General features: G+C 42.0%; 2 long non-coding RNA genes across 5 annotated transcripts in view; one reads left to right on the top strand and one right to left on the bottom strand.

The window, feature by feature from the left end:
* The window catches only part of LOC138739804 (uncharacterized), a 79,460-nt gene extending 57,308 nt beyond the window's left edge, over positions 1–22,152 (top strand). For all 3 annotated transcript variants that reach the window (XR_011342436.1, XR_011342434.1, XR_011342439.1), the window contains 2 exons: positions 6,758–6,904; positions 21,332–22,152. This is a non-coding gene — a long non-coding RNA (uncharacterized lncRNA). The remainder of the gene's footprint in view (positions 1–6,757; positions 6,905–21,331) is intronic.
* On the bottom strand, positions 10,571–12,241 carry LOC138739803 (uncharacterized). Of its 2 annotated transcripts, XR_011342433.1 has the most exons (3): positions 12,146–12,241; positions 11,587–11,805; positions 10,571–10,863 (listed from the first exon to the last, which is right to left on the bottom strand). It is a non-coding gene; the product is annotated as an uncharacterized lncRNA (long non-coding RNA). The 2 variants fall into 2 exon arrangements; XR_011342432.1 differs by lacking the exon at positions 12,146–12,241 and having other exon boundaries at positions 11,587–11,949.
* Positions 22,153–22,788: the final 636 nt, after the last annotated feature.

Genomic DNA, 22,788 nt, shown 5'->3' on the forward strand with positions numbered 1-22,788 from the left:
CCATCCTTTTGTTTCGATGGCTATATGTTGATGAAGGGCTCAAGCCTGAAATGTCGGTTATGTCTTTTTTCCTTTGCTACATAAATGCTGTTTGACCAGCTGAGTTTCTCAGCTTTTTGCGTTTTTAGTTCAACCACAGTGTGCATAGATTTTCGTGATTTACTTTAAGGTGAAAGGAGGACATTTTAAATGAGATTTGTGAGGCATTTCTTTTTATATAGAGAACAGTAGTTAGTACCTGGAACACACTGCCAGGAGTAGAGGTGGAATAGGATTTGATAGGAATGCTTAAGAAGCATTTGGAAAGACACATGAAGGCTGGGGATGGATGGACGTAGACCACGTTTAGGCAAATGTTCAATTTAAATTGGCGTCATGGTAAGCACAAAAATGGAGGGAGAAAAGGCCTGGGCACAACACGTTGCTTACCCTTTATCTCCTATGGATGATGCGTGACCTGCTGAGTTTCTCCAGCAGGCTTGTGAATTGCACTCAATCCTAGCATCTGAAGGCTTTCTTGTTTACCGTCAGAGGGACTGTACTGTACTATGATCTAGCTTCTGTGAATGGAGATGTAGGCTGGAGGGGATCCTCAGGGAACTGAAGTGAAGTCATTTATTGTCACCTCATTGCCGCATTACAACCCAAACAAACAAGTTCTCTGGTCCTTGGTGCAAAATACGCAGACACCCTATCAGACGTAACACACATGCAGACCGAGAATACATATGCAGGACAAGTATTCATAGAAACAATCAATTTTCTTTTCTCTCCTCCATAATTGCACTGGAGCCATCATTTCTCTCGTTACTTGTACATTAGCCAAGCACCTGCATCATTGTCAATCTCCCTGACTCTGATTTGTTGCTCTTTCAGTTCCTGTCATTTCCATACATCCTGGAAACAGGACCTTTGGCTCCCAGAGTCAGCACTATCGAGCACAAACTTTTATTCTAGCCCTACACTAACACTCAATCCCTTCATTCACCTCTGCCAATTTATCACTCACCTACACATTAGGAATAATTTACATTGCCCAATTGATTAAATGTAATAGCCTGAATATGCCTGAGATTGTCTGTCCTCAGAAGCTAAGCAGGCTCGGAGGGGAGATTGCATAAGAACATCAGGTGTTGTAGGGGCACTGGACAAAGTGACCACTCTCTGTCTGCCTTACAGTAAACAAATTTTTTTTTAAAAACCCTGCATCTTGGCGCCTCACAGTTTGGCGGGCAGCAACCTCCTTTGAAGAAGACCGCAGAGCCCACCTCACTGACAAAAGGCAAAGGAGGAAAAACCCAACACCCAACCCCAACCAACCAATTTTCCCCTGCAACCGCTACAACCGTGACTGCCTGTCCCGCATCGGACTTGTCAGCCACAAACGAGCCTGCAGCTGACGTGGACATTTACCCCCTCCATAAATCTTCGTCCGTGAAGCCAAGCCAAGAGATTATGTGACAATAATGGAATCTTTACCTTTACCTGTAAATAACCTGATCATTTTGGGGACGTGGGAGGAAAACAGAGCATCCAGAGAACATCCCACAAGGTGACAGGGAGAATGAGCGAACTTCACGTAGAAAAGACCGGAGGTGAGGATTGAACCAGAGTCACTGGAGTTTTGTCACAAAAAGCTAAGCCATTTCACTGCCTGCTGTCCTTCACTACGACCCCAACACGATTCCACTGCTACCATTTTTTTGGCTTCGCCCTTGGTTCACAAGTTCAAAGTGAAAGGCTGCCACCCGGAGCACTCTTCCTTGGATGTGGTCAAGATGTCGTGCATCTCCCAATGTCATCGGCTGGGGCAATTGCATTGCTGAAAGTTGGACAGACTCCAGGGAGAATGTTGAAACATGATGTAACTGCTGCTTAAGAAAGACATCAACAGTAATTGCAACTGGAGTGATTTTTTTTTTGCAGAAGATTAATTCGACTGCTTGAGACAAATGGTGTTGACAAGACCAGATCTGTTTTTAATGGGTTTCAAGGATACTGCACTCTATTCATTTCATCTGTCTGGGAAGGAGGGTTAAAAGATCATGAAAGACATAATATGTGCTATCTGATTGTAGAACAAGAAGATTTTTTATACTTATCCTGGACATTTTGTTCAGAATAATATTAATCGGAGTTTTTTGAGTATGTTAATGGTTTAAAATTAAATTCTCATGAATCCATAAATTGGAGAGAGACTCATTGTAAGTAATGTGATCCACTCAGCTGAGAAAGCCACAAAGTTTTTGAGGCTGCAAGGAGATTTGCAGTCTTTTAATTTAATATTGTTTTTTGAGAAAGCTTGGAAGAATTTCAAAGTTCAGATTTATTGTCAGAGTACATTCATGACAAGTTGAATGAAGGGGGGGGCAACTAGTAAGCAGGGAAGCATCTCCTCTATTCCCTAGTCCATCCGCTAGTGTGGTTTCAGGAGGACCACTAGAACATAGAACAATACCGCACAATTCAGGCCCTTCAGCCCTCAAGGTTGGGCTGACCCATATATTCCTTCCTTAAAAAAAGTAATAAACACTCCCTACTCCATAACCTTCTATTTTTCTTTCATGTATGTGTCTGTCTAAGAGCCCATTAAATGCCCCCAAATGTTTCAGCTTTCACCACCATCCCTGGCAAGGCATTCCAGGTCCCCACAACTCTCTGTGTAAAAAACTCACCCCTGATGTCTCCCATAAACTTCCTTCCCTTAACTTTGTATATAAGTCCTCTGGTGTTTGCTGATCCTGCCCTGGGAAACATTCGCTGGCTGTTCACCTTATTTATGCCTCTCATAATCTTGTAGACTTCTATCCTGTTTTCTTTCATTCTTCTATACTCCAAAGAGAAAAGTCCCAGCTCTGTGAACCTTGCCTCATAAGACTTGTTTCCCAATCCAGGCAACATCTTGATCAATCTCCTCTGCACTCTCTCCATAACTTCCACATCTTTCCTGTAAAGAGGTAACCAGAAATGAACACAATACTGTGGTCTTTGTAGAGTTTTGTAGAGTTGCTACATGACCTCTCTATTCCTGAATTCAATCTCTTTATTAATGAATACCAGCATCCCATAGGCCTTCTTAATTATCCTATCAACCTGTGCAGCGAACTTGAGGGATGCATGGATTTGAACCCCAAGGTCCTTCTTAATCCTTACTCTTAATTAACCCTGTACTCAACCTTCTGGTTAGTCCTTCCAAAATGCAACACCTCCCATTTACCTGGATTGAAATCCATTTGCCACTTTTCTGCCCAACTCTACATCCTGTCTATATCCTCTTGTAACCTTTTCCAAACTTCAGCACCATCCACAACTCCTCCAACCTTCGTGTCATTCGCAGACTTACTGAGCAATCCTTCTGCCTCTTTATCAAGGTCATTAATAAAAATCACAAAGAGCAGGGGTCCCAGAACAGATCCTTGCTGCACTCCATTAGTCACCAACCTCCAGGCAGAATACTTTCCTTCCACTATTACTCTCTACTTTCTTCCTCCAGGCCAATTTTTCATCCACACAACCAAGTTTGCCCTGATCCCGTGCCTGATGACTTTCTGGATGAGTCACTCTTGGGGGACCTTCCCAATGCCTTGCAAAAATCTAATTAGACCACATCTACCTCCCTACCCTCATCAATTTTGTTTTGTGACTTCCTCAAAAAACACAATTAGACTTGTGAGTCATGGCCTTCCCTTCATAAAGCCTTGAGTAGAATGTACTTCTCCAAATGCTTATAGATCTTATCCTAAAGAATCCTCTCTGTAAGTTTGCACACCACTGACACACGTCTCACTGGTCTTTAATTCCCAGGATTCTCCCTATTACCTTTTTTAAACATGGGGACAACATTTGCCATTCTTCAATCTTCCGGCACCTCCCCTTAGTGAATGACACATTCCCTCTTACAACCGGTAGGACACAAGAAAGGGGGCAGGAAAATTTAGTGGGTGTGGATTCCACCAGAATTTTCTGACCAACAAAAAGTTTGAACGAATCAAATTCATCAGACAAGGGGAGAAAGATTTCATCCATTATAAAGCAGTAACCTTCTTCTGTGACACCTTTGTACAGGTGGCTCCAATCCAACTCAGCTGGATTGGAGTTTGGGTCAGAATTCGGTTTCATTAACTCTAAAGATTTTGAGCATGTACTAAGGGTGACAAAGTTGCTTACATGAATGTAGACCCCTGTTTGCAGACAGATGCTTGAAGATTAGCTAGGTGTCACTGATAAGATATATGAAAAAGCAATCCACCTTGACGAAATGAAGGAACAAGCCCTGTGCACAAAAATCTCTTTGGCCAAAACTCTGAGTCTATCCCTCAAGCAAATTGCACAACATGTATATTATTCACCCCTCTGCACCCTTCTCTGCAACTGGATCTTTGACTTCCTCATAGGATGATCACAATCAGTACAAATTGGAAACAACATCTCCTCCTCACTGATTATCAACAGAAGCACGCCCCACTGCTCTAATTGTTATACAGCCATGACTGTGTGGCCAGGCACAAATCCAATGCTATCTAAAAATGTGCAAGAGGGAAATAGATCAGCTTGTTGAATGGTGTCATGCCAATAACCGTGTGCTCAACGTTAGCAAAACCAAAGAGATGATTGTGGATTTCAGGAAGAAGTCAGGGGAACATGACCCAGTCCTCATCGAGGGCTCAATATTGGAGAGGTTCAAGAACTTCAAGTTCCTGGCTACCAACATCTCTGAGGATTTGTCTTGGAGCCTCCATGTTGATACAATCACAAACAAGGCTCACCACCAGCTATACTGTGTGAGGTGTTTGAGGAGATTCAGTACGTCACTGAAGACTCTAAAAAACTTCTACAGGTCTACCATGGAGATTCTTCTGGCTGGTTACCTCATTGTCTGGTATAGAGGCGCCAATTCTCAGGACAATTAAAAAACTCCAGATGGTTGTTGACTTGGCCTGCAACATCACAGGCAACATCACATTCACTCCATCGAGGACATCTACAGGAGGTTGTATCTTAAAAAAGTAGCCTCTATTCTCAAAGATCCCCACTACTCAGGCCATGCCCTCTTCACTCTGTTACCATCTGGAAAAAGGTACAGGAGCCTAAAGATGAGCACTCAGCGGCACAAGGACAGCTTCTTCCCCGCTGCCATCAGGTTCCTGAATAATCAATGAACCAAAGACACGGCCTTACTTTTCATGCACTATTTTAAAAATTATCGTTGTAAGGTGGTTTATATGAATGTTTGTAAAACATCGAATTTCGTGTTCATGGTGACTGATTCTGATTCTGACCTAAGCTAGTCAAATTTGACTGTTTGGTTCACTGTCTAAACCAGCCATTCTCAACCCTTTATTTTGGCTATGGAGCCCTTAGGACACCACTCGGAGTTTATGGACCCCCTTACGATGAAGCAGTTGTTCAGTTGGTTTCTTCTATACTTCTCTCCTGCCATCTACATGAAAAAAAACGTTAAAAATATTTTATGATTTCAGTCTGTGACTCCCCACTTAAATGTGCCATGGTCTGCAGGGGAGGGGGCTTATGCCCCCCCATCCCCATTCAGGATGACTGCCCTAAGCCTATTCATGTCAATATTTTAAATGTATTTATTTTATATAAATATATGACATGGTAATAAGACCATCTGGCCCAAGAGCTCATGCCACCCAATTGTATCCAATTGACCTACAACCCCGGTACGTTTGGAATGGTGGGAGAAAACTGGGGAACCATGCTGCACTTGAAAAACGAGTTACAGCCAGTCCTGCTTTACAGTATGCGCAATAATATATATCAAGGATGAAATGGTGTTGCGCTGTAACTGCTGGGAATATGCCACAAACCACAGGAGTGCTCTATTCCCTAATTATCCCCAATCATTCTCAAATGCCAATGTTCAGTACGAAAATGCCCAGCAGTTATTTTGTGAATGATGGGACTCAGTGCACCAGAAGATGACAGAGACAATCTAAGATAGCAGTACATTCATCAAAATGACAGCTTTGGCCTAATCTAATGCAACACAGAAGTTACTTAAAAAGCACTTAAAAAGAACATGCTGTGATGAGGAATACATTCCTTTTTCCTGTTTCTCATTGTGAAATGAACACAACAGAATGCAGCTGGAATAAAATAGTATCCAAAATATTATTTGCATGGTGATTGTACATACTCCATATGGCGTCAATTAATTAGTTCACTGGATACCTCTGAGCAAAAAGCCCTGCAAAAGGTAATGGGCACTGTCCAGTAGAGCGCAGGCAAAACTCTCCCCACCATCGAGAACACCTACGGGGAATGCTGCCGTCATAGAGCAGCAGCAAACAAGGGTCCACACCACCCAGCACATGCTCGGTTCTTGCTGCCATCGCCAGGAAAGAGCCACTAGACTCACACCAGAAGGTTCAGGAACATTTGCTGCCTCTCCACCATCAGACTCCTAAACAGCAAACTCAGAGACTAATTTAAGGGTTCTCAATTTGCACGAGTTATAATTAAGTATTTATTTTCTGTTTTACACAGTTTGTTTGCACTTCCCTCTTGTTTACCTCTCTCTTTTGTGTAAGTATCTTTTCTTAAGTACAGTTTTTATTTTATTCTGCCTGACCCAAGGAAAAAGAGTCTCAGGGTTAGAGGTGATGTCATGTACATACTCTGACAAAAACAAAGAACTTTGAACTTTTTTTAACTGAGGAGTTTGTGAACAATTTCTCCTGCCATCCACTTGATTCCAAATTATATATTCCAGTCACCCCCGTTCTACTTTCAGCAACAAAAAAGGATCTACAGATACGAGAGCCTGAAGCAAACAAAGAGAAGCTGGAAGGACCCTACAGGTCAGCCACATCCATGGAGAGAAATAGATGAACAATATTTCTGGTCGACACCATTTTCAAGACTCGATCTCAAAAGAGAGGTGCGTATCGGAATTTGAACATTTTCTTTAAAAATTGAAGTTTAAATTGAAATTTGAATTTAAAAATTGAAATTGAAATTTATTTAAATAAAATTTCAATTTCAATTTAGGCCTACAGCACGGTAACAGGTCATTTTGGCCCAAGAGTCCATCCTGCCCAATTATACTCAATTGATCTACAACTCCTGGTTTGTTTTGAAGTGTGGGAGGAAAGCAGAGCCCCTGGGGAAAACCCACTCGGACACAGGGATTCAAACTCCTTTCAGACAGTGCAGGATATGAAGCCCGGTTCCAATTGCTGGCGCTGTACCAGCGTTGCCAAAATTGCTATGCCAACCGTGTCTGAAATCTGAATCTCAAATGACAAATCCATTGAGAGGAACAGGTCATAGTTTATCTTAATGCCTTTGTCACTTACATCTCTGTTTAATGTTATGGAAGATCTAGTTAGGTGGAGGCAGTTGTGGAAGAAATTTTATGAAGATTGACACTGACACCCTGAGAAAGAAAGTTTGCATTGCAGCTTTGACTTTGACACTAACATCCTTGGTGAACTGCCTGCATTAATAATGTGTCTATTCAGTGAGATATTATTAACACTTGTCAAGGACAATAAGCAGTGGGTGTCGACAATAACAGTGACACTAAAACTCTCTCCTTCCTATTAGACAAAACTAAGATTTTAATACAGAAATTGGAGTAAAGGTCTTGTAGTTTTTGATGAGTTTATTCCATGATGTAATCTTATTTTCTGTAACAGCGTGATTGTCTCTCTGAATAAATTTTTCTGCTTGAAGTAGTTTTCGGAGTCGGTAAGCAGTGGAAACTGCCGTCTGCTCCCCAAGATGTATCATGTGAAATAAAGTCTGTGAAATGATACCTAAGGTCTCCGAATCAGTTAATTTCGTTGAGAGTGGTGCCAAGTCTGGACCGGTATTGATTCTGCGTTCGACAGCCCCTTCTCCCTACGTACCACCCTCATGTGAAAAAGCTGCCCCTCAGGTCCCTCTAAAATCTTTGCCCTTCTCACCTTAAATTTGTAACCTCTAGTTTTAGGCTTCCTAACCCTGGAGAAAAGACCACCTTATCTATGCCCCTCATGATTGCCTAAATCTCATTAATATCATCTGCTCAGCCTCCCACACCCTCCAGCATGGGTGATATTGTTGTGATATCAGAGTCAGTGCTGAGGACAAGAAGGGCTCCTGAACTGATATGTCGAACAGAAATCTGTGCAGCTGCAGAGGTTTGCGGGAGCACTGGAGGTGAATCCATGGACACTCAGTAACGCTGAAGGGACTCTCTTTTGCTTCCCTTTCTCTCATACTGTAAGAGGCGCCGTGCAATGCTCATTGTGGACTCTTTATCTGCCTCAGTGCATATCATGCATGTTGTCATTACATGACAATAGCAGAAGCCTCGAAAATCTTCATGGGAATAGACAAGGTTCTTTCCCATAGTTGAAGACACAGCCCACATAAAGGAAGTTGGTCATCGTTGTATGAGATCAACCATCCTTGCTCCAAGATATGACCACTGGTGTTCACTGGAGCCACGGTACAGGTCCAATCACCTTCAGTTGCTTCATCACCCATCCCATTGGAAAGAGGGATGCTCACTTCTGAAAGCATAATGTCCAAATCCATTGCAACTCCTTGTCAAATGAAGCAACACAACCCTTGGAGAGCGTTCAGGCACAGACAATGTAAGATCACACAAAAAATAGCCACTCAGCTGACCCGTCTATTCCAGCATCTATACTCCACTCATCTGCACCTGGCTTTCCTGGACCAACTCTATCAGTATGACCCACTGTTCCATTCTCCCTCAGGTGCTTCTCATTAAGTGAATCTGCACTAATTGTCTAACCCATATCTGGCAGGAGCAATTTACTCATGGTCACCACACTTGATAACAAAGAAAATGACTGCAACTAGGATTTCACTCGAAAGGGTTTCCTCTTTGTCGAGTCAGAATTACATCAAACTCCATACTGAACAACAAACACCCACTTAAAGGAATCTTACACATCCCAGTTTATTTTCCTCAACCTTATTCCCATTAACTCCTCCCAGATTCCATCACTCATCTACACACTAGAGGCAGTTTATGGTTTATGGTCCCTCTCAACCGCCTCAGCTCTCTCTTCCATTTACCTGAATGGTTCCAGTGATGAAGGTTTTCAGCCACATTTAGACTAGAGATGCCAGGGTGCAATTCTTCTGGCAACAAAGGAAGTTCAGGTGAGCTATTTCCCAGCCTGGCAATCCTGATGCTTCTGTACCTCCTTCCTGATGGGAGTGGGTCTAAGAAAATGTGCACTGGGTGGTAGGATAGGTCATTGGAGTGGTGGGTGAGAGGAATGCATTTCTGAGGGTAGTGGAGGAGGATGGTACAATAGGGAAATTTAAAAGACTCTTAGAAGGGCACATAGGTATAAGGAAAATAGAGGATTATTGGCTATAAGGTTCAATTGATGGTTTACACATGTCAACACAAAATCATGGGCCGAGGGACCTGTACTATGCTGTACTGCTCTAAGTTCTATTTTCTCCTCAGATATAAAAACTGCCTACTATCTCCACCTCAGTGCACTGATGTGAACAGTGGAGTAAGTGGTTCTCTTCTTCCTCAAATTGAACATTAACTCCTGAGTCTTGCTGACATTCAAAGTGGGAATTGTTGTTCTGACACCAACCCATTCTATCTCTATCTCTTTATTCCTCTCCACGCCTCCCTTTTTTGATTCTCTCATTGAAGGCTTCAAAGTTGCAGAAATATGGGGAAGCTGAGCAAATGTTTTCAGAGTATTTAATTAAAATGGTTATCAAATTTGATGTGTTGCTGAGAGACAATGGATTAAAATACTATGTTCCAATAATAGAGACTTGCAAAATAGGAATATTGGACAGGAACGATGGCACATAAACAATTGCTGGCAAATATGTTGGGCTTACCATCTGATAACACTTCTAGGATATGTTGCTAAACATTAGAAACTGAGACATCAAACATATTAATTTGCCTTCTCTACAACACTGTTCTACATATTAAAGTCTTCATCCACCCTTAACCATTACTGAACTCAATGCTCTGTGAAAAATATACTAGGGAAAATAGGAATAGACAATCTCTGAAGATTGTGCCAGGCACCTTTCCCTGGGACTGAGATACATCTTGTCTGGTAGAAATCTGGCTCCACAGATCCCCCTCTGTTGACAAGCAAGAAGGAAACTTGGCTAGACCTATGATCCTCGTGCCAGATTTAGTGAGAGATTTACTCTATAGGGTACTTGTTTGTCATTCTATTTGATAATTATGGCAAGGGAGCATCACCTAGAAACAGTGGTAAATCCCATTTCAAGCAGCTAAGTTTGCTGCAAAGCATTGGACGGGAAGTGAATACAGAGAATCATCAAAACTGCTGAGAGGATCACTGGGGTCACCCTTTTCTCTGTTGGCGACATTTACAGGAAGCATTGCTTAAAGAGACTCAAACAAATTATAGAGGACCCTTTCCTCCCCGCACACATCTTTGATCCACTACCATCAAGAAGGAGGTACAGTATATCAAATTCAGGACTGCCAGGCTGGGGAACACTTTCTTCTTGCAGGCTGTGAGATTGATGAACAGTATCTTGTAACCGAGTAAATCATCCCAAAATATTTATACTAATTTTTTTTAATGATGTTTTCATGTAGATATGTGATCAAGTATTGTGGGTGTACCATGACTAGAGAAACGCTGTTTTGTCAGGTTATATGTGCACAGTCAGATGATAATGAACACCAAGTTTGTGAAGGGTTGAAGTCTTTGGTAAATCCAATACAGAATTAAGGCCGTGGATAGACATGTCTGCAAACGGGGAGATTGTTTTGTTGAGCACCTTCACTTTGTCCGCTGTTTCAATTGCGCACCCCATTCCCACACATGGGTACATGCACTGTCAAACGGAGGCCTGCCACCACATGGAGAAAACAATAATATTCCAACGTTAGGCATTAACATCAACACATCCAATTTCCCTCCACTCTCCTGTCTTCCTATCTTACCCTATCCCTCTGTCCCCTTTCCTCCACCTCCCTACCCGCTTCCCTCTCCATTTAGAGAGCTACCCCCTATTCCTATCACTTCCCAGCTTTTGTTCTTCTGCCCTCCTGCCCATGTCCAGATATGCCTGTGATCTGTACTCCTCCCCCTGCCCTTTCTTCCCTCCTTCTCCCACTGTTTTACTCATACCGTGACCCAGGGCTCAGGCCCGAAACGGTGGTTTCACATCTTTGTGTCCCATGGACATTCATGACTGCTGAGTTTCTACAGCACTTTACTGTACCGCACCACAATCACAGCTTTCATGTTTAATGCCATGTTTGTTGCCTTTTAAATGGCCAAAGCACAACTGCTGGTCAAGTAGACAGCAATAAAGTCAACTCTAATTTTCATATTTTAATTGCAATTTGAGATGAAAATGAACATCCCTTTCTTCTCCCCAGACTTTTTAATGCAAGCCCCTGTCAGTTTTTTTCTCATACCATGAAGAAGTACTCAGACCCAAAATATTAGTTATATATCTCTGGATACTGGATGACCTGCTAAGCTCCTCCAGCAGTTTTTTTTTGTTGTTTTTACTTGAAGCTGAGATGGAGGTCGATAATAACGTCAATAAGAAAACATTTATTACCAGCATCAGCAATCTGAGTTCAAATCCATCACTGTCCGTAAGGAGTTTGTACGTTCTCCTGTGTCCCGCTTGGGTTTCCTCCAGGTGCTCTAGTTTCCTCTGAGTGCTCCGGTTTCCTCCCACATTCCAAGGACTTAGGATTTGTAGGTTAATTGGTTACATGGGTGTAATTGTGCGGCATGGCCTTGTGGGCAGGAATGGCCTGTTACTGTGCTGTATCTTTAAATTAAAATTAAGACATATCAATGTACAGATGCAATTAGAGTCTTACTTGCTCTAAAAGAGGGAAATAAACAAAACAGGATTCAGTGTTCTAATAGTTGTCATAGGTTAAACAATCACTCTGACAACTCATCTGCTCAATACAGGAAGAGAAAGATCAAAGCAAATAATCTATGCAAATGGGAAAACTATGATTTGTTGAATCAACATCTCCTCCACTTGGGAACACACGGAAGTTAAATATCCTGGCTCCCTGCAGGTTCCATTGAAACTGTCACCAACCTATCTCAACTAACACCACCATACAGTTTCTCTTGATTGCCATCTTATAACCAACCTTGCACTTTATTTCTCTCTGCAACTGCCCTGATCTCCCAATCCTACTCTTCAAATTAAAATGATGTCCATTGCTGAAAAGGCATCCAGCTGAAATACAAACTCAGTTTTTCTCTCCACGAATGCTGTCTGACCCACGAACCAGTTCCAGCTGTTTGTTTTTATTTCAGATTTCCAGTATCTGCTGTTATTTGCTTTTTGAGTCATTTCCTCCTTCTATTCTGCTCAACAGTGACATCCCTGTTCATCCAATGAACTGCAATAGAAAGCCAAATTGTATTTGCTGCATGCTTTAAGAACATCTGCAACAGTTTACATGTTTAATAACTGACTTTGGAGCTGGACAAAGTACACACTGGAAAAAAGTAATCCAAGATGTTATGAAACTAATCTATGCAGAGGAAAGTAAATGAATTAGAGTCCAGGGATTAGTGTTGGCTCTACAATTATACAGAGCCTAAACACATTTTTATGAAATTGTAAACTGTTATTTAAGTGTTACCAACCCTCTGGGTTTTTAACGTCACCAGAAATGTAAAGAACAAAGCAACTTGAACGTTTTAACACAAGCAAACAACTTGCTTATCTGAAATAGTTCAATGAATCATTTGGATCTGGATCCCACTGTGTGAAAGGTAGAAGTCTGTTCAGATTTAAAATGGATCTAAATGAGCACTTTAAAAGTGTAGTTTGCAGGTAAAGATACTAAAAGCTGTATTGCGGGTTGAATTGAAACACTGTTTTGGGGTAGCATCGATACGATAGGCCGAATAGCTCCTTTGGTGCTGTCTGATTCCACAGCCTCTCAGAAGTAGGAATGAAGTTGACCACATTGAAGAAGCAGGTTGAAATCAAGAATATAAAATGTATGGTCAGTGTAGCGGTTAGTGCAACATTATTGCAGCGCCAGCGAACCTGGTTCGAATCCAGCACTGTCTGTCAGGAATTTGTATGTACTCCCCATAACTGTGTGGGTTTCTTCCGGGTGCTCCAGTTTCCCCCCACTCTTCAAAACGAATGGCGGTTGTAGGTCATTGGGTGTAATTGGATGGCATGGGTACGTGGGCTAGAAGGGCATGTTACTGTGCTATATGTCTAAATTAAAATAAATTAACATTTAAAATAAATACTCTTGTCAGCTCATGTCCTGAACAGGATTGGTGAGTATGTGGGAGAATGGGGCGAACCTCTTCAATTCTCTTTGCCAACTCACACATCACTTGGTCTCTCTTCCAAATCAAGCAATGGTAGAATCATGCATTACATTGTCCAGTAGGAGGCCCTTCGGTCTAACTTGCCTGTGCTAATCCCATTTGCCTGATCCCTCTAAATATTTCCTTCAACTTTTCCTAAATCCACCTCTGACCTCTTACCTGCATTCCTTTCCTTGCCTCTTCTACATCCTTTCCTCTTCTCCCTCTATTTCCCCTCTCCCATCTTTTATTTAGACACCTGCCTACTTCTGGCTCATCCCTTGATGAAAGGCTCAGACCCAAACCCTATAGATGTCGCGTGACCTGCTGAGATTCTCCAGCACTTTTGTGTATTCCAATACAATAACACTCCGCAAAGTTTTCTTTTTAACTCCAGGTACCTGTCAAAATTGTTCTCACCTCTCTCCTTCCCTCCAGCAGCTCTATCCACAGTACCCCTTTGAATCTCTCTCTCTTTGTTCAGCCTCTGTGGTGGGGAATAAAAGATTCTGATTATTTAGCCTAGATAAGTCCCTCATAATTATTATAAACCTCTATAAGGCCACCCCTCCATGTCTTTCGATTGAGGGCAAGTAATTCCACTTTCTCCAATCTCTCTTTATAACTGGAATGCTCTAGTTTCAGTGAATACCATGTGTACCCACTCCAGCTTCTTGATTTCCTTCAACCAGCAGGGCACTGCTAAAAGTGTGGCCGTACCAATGTGGACATTTACCCCTCCATAAATCTTCGTCCGCGAAGCCAAGCCAAAGACCAAGACCAACGATTAGTAGAGACATTTCTAAACAGTAACTTGCTTTCAAAGGGAATCAGAATCAGAACCTATTGCCATGAACACATTATGAAATTTGTTGCTTTGCGACAGCATCACAGAATAAATTACATGACAAAGTAAAAGAGAGTGCAGGAAAAAAAAAAGACAAAATAAGTTGTGTCTACGTTTCATCGTTCATTCAGAAATATAATGGCAGTGGGGAAGAAGCTGTCATTGTGCCGCTGAGTACTCATCTTCAGGCTCCTGTACCTTTATCCCAATAATAGCAGAGTAAAGAGGGCATGGCTGGGGTGGTGGGGGTCTTTGAAAATAGAAACTGCTTTCTTAAGACACTGCCTCTTGTAGATATCCTTGATGGAGTTAAGTTTAGAGCCCGTGATATCCAAGGCCAAGTTAACAACCCTCTAGATATTTTTCTTGTCCTGAATGTTGGCACCTCTGACCCAGAGAGTGATGCAACCAGCCAGAATGCTATCCATGGAACACCTGTAGAAGTTTTAGAGAATGCAAGTGAGATTTTGACTTGTTTGTTGCCTTCCACTCACTTTCCAAATGTTCTGCAGAGTGGTTAGCAAAAGATCCTTGAATTGTAGCCCCTATTATAATGCAACACAGAGATTGTTTTTGAGTTAGTGACCTGTGGCCTGGATTATTGGTCTCCAAATGTGAGTCTGAATCCTATTAAGGGAAATAAAAAATTGCACTTGAGTAATTCAATAAATCTGGAATAAAGGAAACAATATCAATGAAGGGGCTCATGAAAAATAATTGGTTGCCTTTTAAAAAAACTTTCTGATTCTCCAATGTCCTTCAGCAAAGGTATATCTGATCTGAACTGGCCAGATGCTCTTGTTTAGATAGCAATTAGGAATGGGTAATAAATATTGGCCTTGCCAGCAATGTCCAGATTCCAAAAATGTATATATTTCACAAATGCAGTAAATATTCAAACAAGGCTCACAGGAATACTTGCATTCTTCTTTATAACATTTGCATCAGGGCAGCAGAGTTGGCATAGTGGTCAGTATAATGCTGTTATAGCGCCAGAGTTCGAATACTGCGCTGTCTGTAAGGAGTGTGCATGTTCTCCCCATGTCTGCATGAGTTTCCTCTGGACACTCCAGTTTCCTCACAATCTCCAAAAACCTACGGGGGTTGTAGGTCAATTGGGTGTAATTAAGCTGCACGGGTTCTTGGGCCAAAAGGGCCTGTAAAAATGCTGCTTGTCTAAACTTAAAGCCCTTTTGGCCCAATCGAATTGAGAAAGGAATCCAATTGCCATCAATAATTATCTTCCCTGAACATATTTCCTCCCCATTCCCATCAACATCCAGTAACGTACAAGGAGCAACTTAGTCTATCAACCTGCATATATTTGGCATTGGGAGAACACCTGGAGGACATGTACTCGGTCATGGGGAGAATGTGCAAACTTGTCACAGACAGCACTGAGTGCAGGTCATTGGAGCTGTGAAGCAGTGGCTCTACTACCTGCTAATAGCCAAATGAAAAATGAATACCAAACTATCGAAAGAGATGAACACTAGGCCTGAGCTAGAGAAGGGAAAAGGGTTAACCATTAGTAAAGAACATCTTGACATCCACATACATTCTTCATATAGCTCCACCATTCTATTTTTCACTCTTCTGAAAGCCAATACATTAACTTACACTGAAGCCATTGCCTACCCATGATCCTCGAGGGTTGGCATGTGATCAGATCCTGGAGCGCAGCTCGTGTCCTCAGGTGACATTATCAACGGATAGGTTCCAGCTGCGAGGAGAGCACACAGGGACACAGAATTCAAACCGTGGAAAACCTGGCCAGTTCCTCATCTCTCTTGGGATGCTGACTTCAGAGCCGGGTCCTTCTCCTCCCCTCTGATAGGCAACAGACAGCCTTCTCTTGCCTAATACTGATGCCAAAGTGTCTTTGCTGTGGCAGCTGCTGAGATACAGGACATCGATCTGTACAGTTTTATTTCCAGAAATAACAAGCCTACTTTCTATTTCCATGATCTCAAACAGAGATGCGACATGTTAAGTTCATGAATTATTTGCCCATATGCATATAATTTTCCACATCATGCATGTGGAAAGGGTAAACCGCACATGCAAACTGTGTTTTAAACTCACAGCGGACTATCAGTGGAGTGTGTATTTTGAAGAGATCATGACTGATTTAACCCAGATTACTTGCTTTGATTCTGTAATTTTTAAATATTTTTGCTAATTGCAGTGTAATTGAATATGAATTGAGCTGTTCTTTTGATGCTCATATGTGTGTTTGTACTGTGCTTGTTTTACAGTGATAGCAGGTGATAGGCTTGCAGTAATTTTGCATTGCAACAGACAGAACAACACTTTTAGCATGAGCTAGCAGTTTAAAGATGTAGCATGTAATAGCACACATAATTCAAACATTCATTTTAAATTGGGACAGACAGCACACTAACTGGTCCTTTCATCTCACGAGCCTGTGCCGCCCAAATGCACCCAATTGGCCTATATTTCCAGTATATTTTTGAAGGATGGAAGGAAACTGGAGCACCTGAAGGAAACCTATGCAGACATGGGGAAAACATGCAAACTCCTTTCAGACAGCGTGGGATTCAAACCCTGGTCGCTGGTGTTACGAGTCCAAAGGACCCCAAAACCCAGCAGCAATAGATATTCACCATGGCAAATGGTTATTTAAACAAAAGTTATTTTTAATTATCCTTAAACATGAAAACAGGATCAAACTTTAACTTACCTCTATTAACTTAACTAATCCAAATTAATCCCCTTCAAATTCTAAGCGTACGTTTATGATGTGTGTGTAAATTTAAGAGAAGTTCTTTGGTTCACAGTTCAATCTCACTTTTCATTCCTCCATGTTCACTGGTTGCAGGCAATTCTTATACTGTGTGCAGAATTTAAGGTGTGTAAAGTTCACCAGGCTCTGGTGCTCGAAAGTTTCCCCATTCCCATTCAGAACACAGCTGAATATAGGGTACAGCTTTAGCTGTTTCATTGTTGAATGGGACAGAACCTCAAGGCTATGACAACTCTCATTCACCAGGACTCAATATATAAGAACCATTCTTGCTGGCAATATTGATGGAAGACACTTGTTCTGGACCATCCCACATGATCCCATCAGAATCTGGAAATTCAGTGTTGACTCAGAACACAGCCATTGGATGTGTTTGAATGCAAACATCGTCTGTGTGCTCCAGCTCAACAACTGGTGGCTTGAGTGACTTTGGTTCTGGAGTGTGTCAGATGAACAGCTCCCCATTAGTTCTGAAGATTGGCTCCACTCCCATAAGAGGTTCACTGGAGACAAGCCGAAGTGAGGAAGGCGGAGAAAACAGTTAGAGCAATAACTCAACCTTGTTTGACACTGAGATTTCCACCCATACTTTGTAGCTATTTAACTTTCAAAGTAGAACAAGAGAATATTGCAGCACAGAAACCAAACTCTTTGGCCCTTCTAGCCTGTGCCAAATTATTATTCTGCCTAGTCCCACTAACCATATAACCTCCCCTACCCCTCCCATCTGTGCTCCTGTCCAAATTTTCTTAAATGTTAAAATCGAACCCTCATTCACCACTTCAGCTGGTAGCCCGTTCCTCACTCCCAGCACTCTCTTGTGAAGGACTTCCCCCTAATGTTTTCCGTAAATTCTTCCCCTTTCACCCTTCACTCATGTCCTCTGGTTTGTATCTCAGTGGAAAATGTCTGCTTGCATTTACTCTATCTATCTCCCTCATAATTTAATTTTGTTTAGCTCTATAAAACCTTTCCAAAGTATAGGGTCATTTATAATGGAGGGAAGAGGACAGCAAGGTAATATTGTTATTACTGCTGATTGATGAGTCTTGGCAAAAACACCAAGTAAAAGTTTTACTGGCCACTACATCTGCATTGACCTATGCAGGCTCATGGGCTGGAAGGGCCTATGACCATGCTGTATCTCAAAATTAAATTAATTTAATAATTAACATTAAATTGTGCTTCCCCAGCCTGCTGCTTGGAAGTTTGCTTCCTATCCTGGTCACCCATTCCCTCCTCATCCAGAGCTAATTTTGCTGGCCCTCTATAGCCTGAATTAAGCAAGGATTGGATGACAACTAGACTGCAGGATGGGAATTGGTATAAATATAATGTTTATGTAAGTGGGTGGTTGATAATCCGTAGGGACCCAGGGTTGAATGGAGACATTGGAGCACTGAAAGGTCTGCTCAGATTGTCTTTTGGAAAGGGAAATGCAACCCAAACATTTTGTGGACTTCAGGAGGACACCATCCACCACGCATCAGCAACTCTATAGTCTCTTTTCTTTGGCTTGGCTTCGCGGACGAAGATTTAAGGAGGGGGTAAAAGTCCACGTCAGCTGCAGGCTCGTTTGTAGCTGACAAGTCCGATGCGGGACAGGCAGACACGATTGCAGCGGTTGCAGGGGAAAATTGGTTGTTTGGGGTTGGGTGTTGGGTTTTTCCTCCTTTGCCTTTTGTCAGTGAGGTGGGCTCTGCGGTCTTCTTCAAAGAAGGTTGCTGCCCGCCAAACTGTGAGGCGCCAAGATGCACGGTTTGAGGTGAGATCAGCCCACTGGCGGTGGTCAATGTGGCAGGCACCAAGAGATTTCTTTAGGCAGTCCTTGTACCTTTTCTTTGGTGCACCTCTGTCACGGTGGCCAGTGGAGAGCTCGCCATATAACTCTATAGTGGAGAGAGTGGAAAACCCCAAGTTCCTTGGAGTTCACTTAACTAGTGACCAATTGTGGGCACACAACATCCCCAGAAAGGTGCAACAGCAACTGCATTTCCTAAGGAGGCTGAAGCGGCCAAGGGTACTGGTCACCATCGAGTCAACTTTCTACAGGAGCTCTACCATGAGCGTCCTGGCTGGCTACATCTCAGTGTGGTATGGTTGCTTCAGATAAATGGATCAGAGGTCAAACCACAGGACCATAAGAGAGCAGAGAAGATCGCAGGAGTCACCCTCCCACCCATTGCCGTGATCTACTGGGATTGTTGATGAAGGTGGCATGCAAAATCATTGAGGACCCCACACGCAGTATCTATGATGAGGAAGAGTTGCAGGAATGTCAGAGCCAGTACCACCAGGCTAAGGAACAACTTCCTTCTATTGTAGTGATAAAAATTAGCCCAGTGTTATATTTAAAATAATATTTTTAATTATTAATAAAGAAAAATATAACACTTTATCTAATTTAACTAACTTATCTACATTTAACTACATTTATCTACACATCAAACTTAAACCCTAAATATCTGTGAATATTTTGGTGTGTGTGGAACACCCCAAAAGCCACTACAGCTCAAGATCCAATTCTCAGAAGGCAGTTCAAAGTTTAGTTTCTGAAATTCAGTAATGACATGTGGGCTTGAAATTGATGTGACCTGCAGGCTTTAGATGAATGTGACACCCAGGCTCTAGATGGATCAGACACACAGGCCTTAGATTCAATGAACAGTTCAGAAAGTGGGTGAAAGAGACTGGGGTGACAGAATGTTGATTAACTGACGAAATCCTTGTTGAGGTGTTGTAGGCAAGTGCCAAATAAAATTCCCCTCCTCTTTGCTGTAGGGGACATGAAGCAAGTGATGTTCATGAATCTTCCAGAACCCTTTTCATGGGTCAGTCAAACTCAAGTGACTCTCACTCTGGTCACCATCCAAGCACAGTATTTCTTCTGCAAGTAAAACTCTTTTCGTAGGTCAGTCAAACAAAAAGTGACCTGCACCCTTTTTGGGTCACAAAGTGGCCTTCTCATTCCTCAATAACTAAGAGGAGGAAATCTGAAAGTTTGTCTATAGCCACACAATGAGGCCAAGTGGGTTTCTCATTCCTGAAAAGGAGGTCGAAGAGCTCTTTACTCTTGTGCTGCCTTCTTAAAATGGCCTCCTGAGCAAATTGTGTACTGTCTTTTCAATAAGGAGGTTATATGGTGTCTGGCCTTGGCTTCTCCAAGGCTTTTTTCCTTCACTCTGTAAATATATCAACTTTCAGAACTTGCTATTTTGAAGCCTGCTGCTAGTTCACAGTCAAATCTGTACTCTTAAAGGGACACAAATAAAATGAACTGAAAAATGGGAGAATGTCACACCACGGGCGGAGAGAATGCTGAACAACCAAATTAACTGCTCACAATAACCATCCGAGACTCTCATATTCAAGAAACAATATTTATTTTCATTATTTGTACATATGAATACTTGTCCTGCAAATGTATTGTTTGTCTTCTTTTGTGTTAAGTCTGGTTGTGTGCCTGCATGTTTTGCATTAAGGACCTGAGAACCCTCTTTCATTGAATCGTACTTCAGATGACAATAAACTTGCCTTGACTTGAGTTGCTTTGTATGCCTCCAAATGGTGTCAACACAAATAAATACTTTCCTTGCTGTGCGTGACTTGAGTGAATGAATTGATGAATAAATGAATGATTGAATGAATGAATGAAGATTATGGTCATATATAAAAGTACTGTTTTTTTTTTCTCCAACAGCTTTCAGGCTCTTGTATTTCCCCAATTACCCTAAATATATAGTACTCTGGGACACTAAAAGGTCATTGAAGTTCCATGTTGATTTGACATGAGTTTCTTAAGCACTTTTATATATTCAGCTACAACAGTGAAAATAAGTTATCTATTCTTCTGTCTCATAGTACATTATGGTAATTTAACTTATGCTTTTGTAATTGCTGTATCTTGCATACATGTGTGGCTGCAGCAAGTAAGACTTTCACTGAATCTGTACGTTGTACTTGTATATATGACAATAAACTCTAATTAAAGATCAGTGCAGTTAGTGGTTAGTACGATGCCATTACAAGATCAGTAACCCAGGTTTGAAACCATCCCTGTCTGTAAGGAGTTTGTCCATTCTCCCCATGTCCATCTGTATTTCCTCTGGATGCTTTGGTTTCCTTCCATGTTCCAAAGGTATACTGGGTTGGTAGGTTAACGGATCACATGCATGTATTTGGATGGTGCCTTCTACAGTGTTAAACTCCAAATTAAATTTAGAACATATCAGTGCACAGATACAGTGAAAGTTGTACTTGCTGCAAGAGAGAAAGGGCGAAAGGGAAGTAAACAAAACAGGGTCCCATATCTGAGACTGTACTCAACCAGGGAGTCTGATTTCCATCTGTATGAGTAGCAGCTGTTTTCACTCTCTGCAGCAAACTCTCCTCAAGCACATGGAAAAAGAATGGCACAGGAAACGTCAAGGCGTCATGCACGTGAAGCTTAGCTTGTCACAGCTGTCGGTACTAATCATCAATGGACATCCTGAAAAAAAATATTTGCTACAAACCAAATGAAAGATCAACAAAAACGCATGCTAATGAATGCTTCAACAGATATGTAAACTATAGTTTGAATTGTAAATGAATGTGTGTGTGTGTGTGTGTGTGTGTGTGTGTGTGTGTGTGTGTGTGTGTGTGTGGGAGAGAGAGAGAAATGGGTTTCAAAATTTTCTTGTGAAAGTGAATGTTTGTGTCAGTGCCCATCTGTGTGTGTGTCACTGTGCATGCATCTGAGTACATGGATGCATGTATGCATCGATATAGAAATGTATGGGAGGATGTGTGTGCATTTATAAGTGTGCATGTTCATCAGTGAATGTATGGTTAGTTGTAACTCCGTGTGTGTGTGTGTGTGTGTGTGTGTGTGTGTGTGTGTGTGTGTGTGTGTGTGTGTGTGTGTGTGTGTGTGTGTGTGTGTGTGTGTGTGTGTGTGTGGTGGGGGAGAGAGAGAAGGGCCGAGAGAGGATCTGAATTATGTGGCTGTCTCCCTCCCCTCACCCCATCAGGTGCAGAGCCATGATCACTGAAGGTGAGGGATATGTTGTTTTCATTGTGTTGGCTTGGTTCCAACCTGTGTTATCTGTGGTTTGAAGAAGAGGCATGTTCGGGAATTCGAGACTAAAAGAACATTCTGTGACTGTCCTCAGTGCCAGGCTTATGTTGTCATGTATTGAGGCACTGTAAAAACTTCCATCTTTGGCCAAAACTGCCTGTGTAATGGTGACAAGTACACTTCTTTATTTATCTGTCATGAATAGTGTGTTTAAAATTTGAGAGTAATAACTTATGGACTTGAGATAAAGTAGATAAAGTAGTATATATTATTGACTTGAACTGCAAGATGAGAATAGTGTCTGTGCGTATTAAGCCATTGACAAGCAGTAAAAATGTCGTAAAGGAGGGTTTGATTGATGTGGAGTTGGCACATCATCACAGGCTGAAGGGCCTGTATTACGCTGTACTGTTCTCTGCTCACAAACTGCAGCTCAGAACCCTAGAGATGGGGGAACAGATGGAGGGGAAAACTTACAAATTGCCCTCTGCCAGTCAGGGAACTGTGATCTAATGGAGCAGAGGAAATCTGTGACTACAGACACATTGAGGTATGGCCTCTTTACCTGCACATGGTAAAATACAAAAAGGGAAGAGTGTACTGAAGTTCTTTCAGCAATTGTAGAAATCGGACTTAAAATATGTTAAATAGAGTCTCAATTTTTAGCCTTGGATGGCTTGTACCTGTATTGACATGGAGCATCCATCATCTGGGCAGGTTACAGGGTCTGGGCCTCAGTCTTCACTCCATTACCATTGTCAATGTCACTTTAGGATAG

This window comes from Narcine bancroftii, chromosome 7 (genome assembly GCF_036971445.1).
Source record: "Narcine bancroftii isolate sNarBan1 chromosome 7, sNarBan1.hap1, whole genome shotgun sequence".
Lineage (NCBI taxonomy): Eukaryota > Metazoa > Chordata > Chondrichthyes > Torpediniformes > Narcinidae > Narcine > Narcine bancroftii.